Below are 10,126 nucleotides of genomic sequence, written 5' to 3' on the forward strand. Positions count from 1 at the left end.
GCATATTTCATGGCTTAAACTGATCCCTGCAGGGGTTAGGTTGAATTGGAATACACCATTGTTCTACTGGTTAGGTCCATTACAAGAAGAGGTTGTTTCACTTTCCTATGAAGAATAAAGTATCAGCCATTGCAGGAGGCAATATACTTATTTGCTATATCAACTGTAATGCAGTTTGGCAAATTCTATGTTCACATCAATCTAGATTGATTCACATGTATGGAGTAGACTAAGGCAGTTACAAAATTAGGGGAAAATGTCTCTTTTGTTTTGGGATGGTTTATTTATTTATTTATTGTACTAGCATGTACAGTCCTATTGAAAAAATTGTCCCTCTCTTGAGGAAATTACAATGTGAATAAATAAATACAATACAACAGACACACTGGGCAATCTGGAAAAAGATGTTAATTTAGGTCCCAATTCTGCACTGAGAATCATGTGAGCTGAAACCTGCACTTACAAAGTGCCCCATTGAAATCAACAGAGTCCTTCTAGATAGGTTTTGGGATAGTGTAGGGCCTTAAAATAAAATGAAATAACACTTTATTAGAGTGTTGAGAGCACTTGGAGCAACTCATATTGAATTAGGCTGAGGATCTGAAAGACTACCAGTTAAATGTCTGTTATTTCTATAGTAGTTCAGCTTAGAGGCCCTGGTTGGGGATCAAGGTCTAGTGCTAGGTACTGTACTGATGATAATCTTCCTCTGATATTCATCCTGCTTGAGCCCCAAGCTAAAGTGCAAACCAGCAAACAGCATATATAGTGAAAAGTGTATTATAAAAATTCTTCCATTTTTAATATTTTAGACTCGTGCTCATAAAACACATAAGGATTTTTTATTAAATATTATTTTTAACCTGGCAGTGTCATTTTAAATGGAGGAACAACAGCAAGAACAACAACAACAACAACAAAGAAAGGTCCAAGTATACTATAATTGTACAGCATCAATTATCAATCAAGGAAATCCACTAAATGTTAATGCTATTTGGCCTGCTGCCTAAGAATTAATTGGCTGGAAGCAAATCATATCCATCTGTGAGATATCTGCCACTGATATAAGGAGAAGAATGGAAACCACAAATTTAACAGGTTTTTTTATTTGTGCTATCACATTTCACTGCACTAAAAACCATGAGAGCTTTAGAAAGATGAGTTTACCAGATAGATCCATTGTCAGGAACCATTTTGCTAATGTATTGCTTTTTAATAATATAATAGTCTATAATAACTTACAATAGTAACTCAAACCGACAGTATCTACAAAGTTTAAGATCCAATATAATTCAATTAAATACCAATCTAACAATTTTTATGTAAATTATTTTAGTCCAAGTTGCACATTCCTTTATCTCAGGGGGCTCATTCTTAATTTCCTTTTCTGTAGCTTTTCTACTGCTATACTACATTTTGGTAATATTACCACTGAAGCTGAAGACAGTATTTCAACTATTAAACCTACCAGATCATTATAGTTAGATTTATATCTGTTTTAGTCATATAACTTTGCTTTCTGCTGACTTTTCAAACTGCTGTTCCATAAAGTCTAGACATTTCAGAGAGCATGCCTATTATTGTCCTGCTGCATTGTCTCTTACCAAAGCATTCCTCGGGTGTTTTAGTAGCATTTGGCCATGCATGTTCATTATAGAGGAGGCTGTTAGTACCACCAAATAGTAAGGGTGCCTGACACTTCCCACTAGAAGACTGTTTTCAGTTGCTTATACCTTTGCCAAACTTTAACCATTTGAGCTGAAATTTTCTATGCAGAGTGTCTGCTTCTGACCAAAATTTACTGGAAAATTTAAGAGGAGCCAGAGTGCATGGGTGGCTAAGGGAACTGGGAGTGGCTGAGCAAAGAGTCTGGGAGGCGGAGCCTGTGGGTGTGTGTGGAAATGGATGGACAGCTTGGAGCCCCAAGATGGAGTTTTGTACTGGGAGCCAGTGGGGACAGAGAATGAGGATGGAAGGTGTGTGTGTGAAGGGAGGCTATGGTGAGGAATACAGAGACTGAATGAGTAGCTGGAGGAAGGGGAACTGGTACTGGGACAGGAAGGGTGTCTGGAAGGGTGAGACTAAGATTTGCTGGGCACAGAGACTGGGACTGAGATTAAAAATGGAGATTGGGACTGACACAAGGAGTCAGGGGTGGGAAACAGAGAGGAGCGGGACAGGGACAGGTTGGAGGGGGCAGAAGGGAACACTGGTTCAGGGGAAAAGGCAGAAGGGTCTGTGCCCACCAGAGCACACTCCCCTCCAGAGCCTAGAATGGAACCCAAGATTCCTGAGTCTTACCATTCCCCTGTCAGCAAATATCAATGAAACCCACTTGCAAAGCCCATCAGCTTCTCTGTTAGCTGAAAGTAGCAGAGAGTTGTGTGGTGGAACTAAAGGTTCCCATTCTAGTGAAGACGTATGTGGGTGGCAATACCATGCCACGTGATGAAATTTCTGGGTGGGGGATTTTTGTTTAGATTGCTTTTTTAAAAACCTGGGAAATTATACACAAAAATCACATTAAAAACCTCATTAAGGTTGCAAAGTCAAGGATTCAGAGGTTAGGAAATGCCAGAATTAAGGCAACGAGTGCAACCTTGTGTGTATGCACTATGAAACAGTCTTCAATTACATAATCCCATACTATTTCTTCCTCAGGACCCCTACTTCATTCAATGCACAGGATGGACCTGGCTCTGGGGATGAATCAGAATTGTGTACTGAAGGAGACTGTATCGTCTGTAGGATCCTGACTTCATTTAGAAGTTTGAAGGTGTGTAGTGAATGAGGTAGAGGACTGCAGAAGAAGGAAGGATGGTCTCGTGGTTAAGGCAGTTGAATTTTCTAGGCAAGTCAGTTAAACCAAACTTTTCCTAATTGTGTATTCCTCATTTTCCTGACTGACTGACTCTCTGGGATCTGATATGCAAAAGTGAAGAGAACTCACAGCTGCAACTTAAATCAATGGGGATTCTGCTTTGATCATATACAATGCCAAGTACTCTGAAAACTCAGGGCCTCGGTGAGAATACTGGATTGTTTTAACCTTAAACTTTCAGTCTCTCAGTTCCTCATCTGGGAAATGGGGCTAACACTACACACTTGTCTCACAATACTACATCCACCCACTACCTGTTTGTTGCGCCAGTCATGGCATCATGTCTAAGAGCTCATCTACACACAAGTTTCACTATACTTGAGGTTCACTGGTATGGTTAAAGCAGTATATCCACACTAGTATGGATGCAATTATATTAGTGTAGCTTAAGACAAGACATTTATACCAGTATAATTGTGTCCACACTTGGGGTTGTACCAGTATAACCATGTTAGTAAAAAGTCAATCGCCTAACTGACAGTTTTTATATCAGCAAAAAACTATGTGTAGACCAGGTCTAATATTATACTGCAAGCTCTTGTAAGCAGGGGACATATTTTCATATTTATTCTGAATGAACACAGGTTTGGGTGATGTAAAGACAAACAACAATATTTGGAAGCAGGGAGTACTTGGGGTGCTTTAAGTTTTCCCAATAGAAGGAATATTTCTCTGTGTTTACATTATGTCTTCTGCACGTCGCTTTCAATCTGGTGCAGACTGCTGCTTCTGAAAGCGTATTCTGCCCCCCTTTCTGCTGTAGAACTGTACCTTAAATACATGGGAGGCAGTTCAGGCTTTTTTACTTTGTTGGATCTATTATAGTGCTCAGATGTCCCTTGATAGCTTTTAAAAAACATCCTGACATTATAAAAAGATGTAAAAGCAATTTTGCCTCATGGAACAGATAGGAATTTTTATCTGGCAGACCAAAAGCACTACCAATAGATCCACTGGTAATTGTACTTCTGTTATATCCATTATGAGTAAAACAAACTTTCGTTAATCAGGGCAAATACACTTCTCCATATTCATGCCAAGTTTGACATTTTAAAAGACAGTCAAGTTTGAGCAGAGCCCAGGAAAAAGCCTATGACACAATTTTCAGGTGAAAAATACTTTTTCCTCTCATTTGAGTAACTCAAAACTAGCTAAACAGATTTTTATGAAACATTAAAAAATATCAATTCAGAGTATAGAAATTTAAGCCCATCTTAAATTCTTTGAGTAAATTATAAAAAGCTGAAAGCAAAGGTTTAGAATGGGAATGCCACCAATGCAACCTTAACTTTAGCACTTACTATAAAGAAGTCCCACAAATGTCATTTAAAGATTTTATATATCAGAATGGTTTACATGATTTTATTTTACTTCTATTCATTTGACTGGGCAGAAGGTACATTTTTCATTGACATAGCAAATTTGAGTAAAAATCATTTTGTAACCCTATCTTGTTAAATACCACGAGGCCAGCAGTTTAGTCAACATCAGTTAATGAGTCAGCCCATTTAAACAAAAAGCACCAAATGTGCAGTCAATAAGTCACAAAGGAATGCATTTTAGAAATAACAGACTCTAGGATAAAATTTAGCCATGCAGATTCATCTAAAATATTAAGTCAGTATAATATTACTATAAACATAATATTTATTGGAAGGGACTGAAAATTTTGGTAATGATAATAAATGGTTAAGCAGGAAAAAGCTTTCAGAAGCACCTAAGAAATTTAGGAGCACAAGCCCCAGTGGCAGAGTTGGACTGTGCTCTTATATCACTTACGGATTTTTGAAAATATCCCCGTAATATTTCAATAATTGTGGTGGTACTTTTTGAAGCATGGACCCTCGTTCACTGGGAACTGGACTGTGGGAAACTCATTATAAGTAGACCTCTGAATAGTTGAAAATAGATTTAAATATATAGAGCTTCCTCTTCATGTTAGAAAACAAAACTGGCGTGACCTCCCCCTCAATTATCTGGGAAAACTAAACACCATCCCTGGGCACCTGTAACAAGGGAAAACTTTCATTAAAAGGGAGCAGGAACTTGGGAAAATGCCCTAACAATTATTCAAAAGCATATAAACCATAAGGAAATACCCATTCCACGGTATGCTGGACAGTGTCCTTTACTTCAGTTTCCTGCCTTGTGGTGTGAAAGTCTGATAGTCAAGTGTCCCTTTAACACACCACGCCCCTTTCCCTCTGATGCACCCCACTGACAGTTGGTTGTTTGAAGACAGTGAAGTCCCATGGGTTCACTTCCCGTCCCTGAAAGGAGGAGAGATTGTCGAGCAATTCTTCTGCAGGTGCTGTTGCCCGCTGTTATCTCTACCCCCGCTTGCTACTTACTCCTGCCTTTGCCACTGGTCACCACTGCCTCTATAATACCATGTTCTGAGGTTCCACCACTTACCCCAGTTCTTAGTGATTTCAGCTCTTTACTGGGAAGTAGAGAACCTCACTATTACCACAGGCTCTGTGTTGTCTTTCACTGCAACACTGTCCCCACACCAGATCTAGAGCTCTGCCCTTACACCTGCTCTTCAGTGATTTCTGCTCTAGTAATTACTAAGGAGAAACAAGGACTCTCAGTTGAGTCTAGACAGCTCTATCTTTAAAAAGTGGAGAGACAAGTGTTAAATGATATCTAGGACTCTTTAATCAGAGGCCACATCACTAGGTAGGAAAACCTGGCCCCATTCCCTTCTGACTTTCACTTGGATTTGGCATCACTATCCCCTGCTTAGCAAGTGAGATTAAAGTTATGGTGACCCCCTCACAGAGGGCATGCTGTACAGGTTTCAGACTAGCAGCCGTGTTATTCTGTATTCGCAAAAAGAAAAGGAGTACTTGTGGCACTTTAGAGACTAACAAATTTATTTGAGCATAAGCTTTCGTGAGCTACAGCTCACTTCATCGGATGCATTCGGTGGAAAATACAGTGGGGAGATTTATATACACACACAGAAAACATGAAACAATGGGTTTTATCATACACACTGTAAGGGAGTGATCACTTAAGATGAGCTACTACCAGCAGGAAGGGGGGGGAGAAAGAGGAAAACCTTTTATGGTGATAATCAAGGTGGGTCATTTCCATCAGTTAACAAGAACGTCTGAGGAACAGTGGGGGATGGGGTGGGGAGGAGAAATAACATGGGGAAATAGTTTTACTTTATGTAATGACCCGTCCACTCCCAGTCTCTATTCAAGCCTAAGTTAATTGTATCCAGTTGGCAAATTAATTCCAATTCAGCAGTCTCTCGCTGGAGTCTGTTTTTGAAGTTTTTTTGTTGAAGGATAGCCACTCTCAGGTCTGTAATCGTGTGACCGGAGAGATTGAAGTGTTCTCCGACTGGTTTTTGAATGTTATAAATTCTTGATGTCTGATTTGTGTCCATTTATTCTTTTACGTAGAGACTGTCCAGTTTGACCAATGTACATGGCAGAGGGGCATTGCTGGCACATGATCGCATATATCACATTGGTAGATGCGCAGGTGAATGAGCCTCTGATAGTGTGGCTGATGTGATTAGGCCCTATGATGGTGTCCCCTGAATAGATATGTGGACAGAGTTGGCAACGGGCTTTGTTGCAAGGATAGGTTCCTGGGTTAGTGGTTCTGTTGTGTGGTGTGTGGTTGCTGGTGAGTATTTGCTTCAGGTTGTAGATCCTTGATGATGCGTTGGAGAGGTTTTAGTTGGGGGCTGAAGGTGATGGCTAGTGGCGTTCTGTTATTTTCTTTGTTGGGCCTGTCCTGTAGTAGGTGACTTCTGGGTATTCTTCTGGCTCTGTCAGTCTGTTTCTTCACTTCAGCAGGTGGGTATTGTAGTTGTAGGAATGCATGATAGAGATCTTGTAGGTGTTTGTCTCTGTCTGAGGGGTTGGAGCAAATGCGGTTATATCGTAGAGCTTGGCTGTAGACAATGGATCATGTGGTGTGATCTGGATGAAAGCTAGAGGCATGTAGGTAGGAATAGCAGTTAGTAGGTTTCCGATATAGGGTGTTGTTTATGTGACCATCGCTTATTAGCACCGTAGTGTCCTGGAAGTGGAACTCTTGTGTGGACTGGTCCAGGCTGAGGTTGATGATGGGATGGAAATTGTTGAAATCATGGTGGAATTCCTCAAGGGCTTCTTTTCCATGAGTCCAGATGATGAAGATGTCGTCAATGTAGTGCAAGTAGAGTAGGGGCATTAGGGGACGAGAGCTGAAGAAGCATTGTTCTAAGTCAGCCATAAAAATGTTGGCATATTGTGGGGCCATGTGGGTACCCATCTCAGTGCCGCTGATTTGAAGGTATACATTGTCCCCAAATGTGAAATAGTTATGGGTGAGGACAAAGTCACAACGTTCAGCCACCAGGTTAGCCGCAACATTATCGGGGATACTGTTTCTGACGGCTTGTAGTCCATCTTTGTGTGGAATGTTGGTGTAGAGGGCTTCTACATCCATAGTGGTTAGGATGGTGTTTTTAGGAAGATCACCGATGGATTGTAGTTTCCTCAGGAAGTCAGTGGTGTCTCGAAGATAGCTGGGAGTGCTGGTAGCGCAGGGCCTGAGGAGGGAGTCTACATAGCCAGACAATCCTGCTGTCAGGGTGCCAATGTCTGAGATGATGGGGTGTCCAGGATTTCCAGGTTTATGGATCTTGGGTAGCAGATAGAATACCCAAGGTCGGGCTTCTAGGGATGTGTCTGTGCGGATTTGTTCTTGTGCTTTTTCAGAGAGTTTCTTGAGCAAATGCTGTAGTTTCTTTTGGTAACCCTCAGTGGGATCAGAGGGTAATGGCTTGTAGAAAGTGGTGCTGGAGAGCTGCCTAGTAGCTTCTTGTTCATATTCCGACCTATTCATGATGACGACAGCACCACTTTTGTCAGCCTTTTTGATTATGATGTCAGAGTTGTTTCTGAGGCTGTGGATGGCATTGTGTTCTGCACGGCTGAGGTTATGGGGCAAGTGATGCCCACCTGCTGAAGTGAAGAAACAGACTGACAGAGCCAGAAGAGTACCCAGAAGTCACCTACTACAGGACAGGCCCAACAAAGAAAATAACAGAACGCCACTAGCCATCACCTTCAGCCCTCAACTAAAACCTCTCCAAAGCATCATCAAGGATCTACAACCTGAAGCAAATACTCACCAGCAACCACACACCACACAACAGAACCATTAACCCAGGAACCTATCCTTGCAACAAAGCCCGTTGCCAACTCTGTCCACATATCTATTCAGGGGATACCATCATAGGGCCTAATCACATCAGCCACACTATCAGAGACTCGTTCACCTGCACATCTACCAATGTGATATATGCCATCATGTGCCAGCAATGCCCCACTGCCATGTACATTGGTCAAACTGGACAGTCTCTACGTAAAAGAATAAATGGACACAAATCAGACGTCAAGAATTATAACATTCAAAAACCAGTCGGAGAACACTTCGATCTCTCCGGTCACACGATTACAGACCTGAGAGTGGCTATCCTTCAGCAAAAAAACTTCAAAAACAGACTCCAACGAGAGACTGCTGAATTGGAATTAATTTGCCAACTGGATACAATTAACTTAGGCTTGAATAGAGACCGGGAGTGGAGGGTCATTACACAAAGTAAAACTATTTCCCCATGTTATTTCTCCCCCCACCCTATCCCCCACTGTTCCTCAGACGTTCTTATTAACTGCTGGAAATGACCCACCTTGATTATCACCATAAAAGGTTTTCCTCCTTCCCCCCTCCTTCCTGCTGGTAGTAGCTCATCTTAAGTGATCACTCTCCTTACAGTGTGTATGATAAAACCCATTGTTTCATGTTCTCTGTGTGTGTGTATAAATCTCCCCACTGTATTTTCCACCGAATGCATCCGATGAAGTGAGCTGTAGCTCACGAAAGCTTATGCTCAAATAAATTTGTTAGTCTCTAAGGTGCCACAAGTACTCCTTTTCTTTCATGCTACGTACAGTTATGTGTCCCTTTACTCAGACTCCTGCAATCAATGATAACTTAAATTGTAACCCCAAACAGCCAAAATTGATCACTTTGGCAATGCTGTTCTGTCTTCTGATCACCGAGGAAGCTGCGTAGGTGTGTCCATGGAAATACAGTCTGCTCTTGATGTCTTTTTCCCCCAGTTCATCACTAGATGTCAAGGGAAAATTCATTCAGACCCTTGCTTGCACCTGTATTGCCTAGAGGCCACAGTCAGAGATCACAGCCCTATTGGGATAGGTGCTGTACAGAGATGAAGTAAAGTGCCTGCCCCAAAGAGCTTACATTTTTGGTGCTACAAGATGAACGAGGTTGGAGAAGAAAAGAAGAGGACAAGAGTCATCTTGTGTGATCTGTAGAAAGTAGGTGAATGAAACAGGCAGTTCCTCGGGTCCTGAGAGGACAAAGAGAAAGTTCCCAGAATGTAGTCCAAGAAAGAAAAGGTTCAAATTAGGCTTCTGTAAGGAGCTTCTCATCTAGAAGAGGGTGAAGGAAAACAAGTAAGAGTACCCAAAAAGGGGAACCTCCATCTTGGATTGCAGCAGGCGCCAATTTGGGAGCTCTATTCTGCAGAGAAGAAACTCAGCAGGACTAAAAATGAGACACCTCTCCATCACAGATTAGGCCTAAAGACTTTAGATTCTGGATTTAGGGAAGGATTCTCACAATCAGGACTGAATTAAGACAACATGAGGCACCACTGTGATCCCAAAGGGGCAGGACCAGAAACATGGGCCCCTTAACCCCCTCTCCGCCCTTCCCACCCCAAAGGCCATGGCAGGGGGCCCCTAATACTTATGCCAGGCTCACAGGTATATCTGGGAGGGTGAGTGGGGCTTTCTGCATTCTTCTGCTACACACAGCAACCTCTGCTGCAATGGTATTGGCAGGGGATGGGAGGCCCAGAGCAATAAGTCTTGGAGTTAACACACCAGTTGAGATGGATGGGGCAGTTCACACCTGTCAGAGCCATTGTTACAGTTTGTCTGCAGACTCACATAAGTGTCCAGTATTGTCATTTCTAAGCATTCAAATATCATGAGTCAGGGTCTAAAATATCCTGGTTTAAAAATCCTCATGATTTTAATAATAAATAATAATGTTGGGTTCTTTTCCTTTGCTTTCTGATTTGAACCTTCAGGTTATACTCGGGTCACATTTTCATGTTTTTCTTCACAACCATGAGAGCTAGAAGCTTACTATTTAAAAAAAAAATAAAACTGAGATCATGCCCTCATCATGAGAGTTCAA

Source organism: Dermochelys coriacea, chromosome 1, assembly GCF_009764565.3.
Source record: "Dermochelys coriacea isolate rDerCor1 chromosome 1, rDerCor1.pri.v4, whole genome shotgun sequence".
In the NCBI taxonomy this organism is placed as follows: Eukaryota; Metazoa; Chordata; order Testudines; family Dermochelyidae; genus Dermochelys; species Dermochelys coriacea.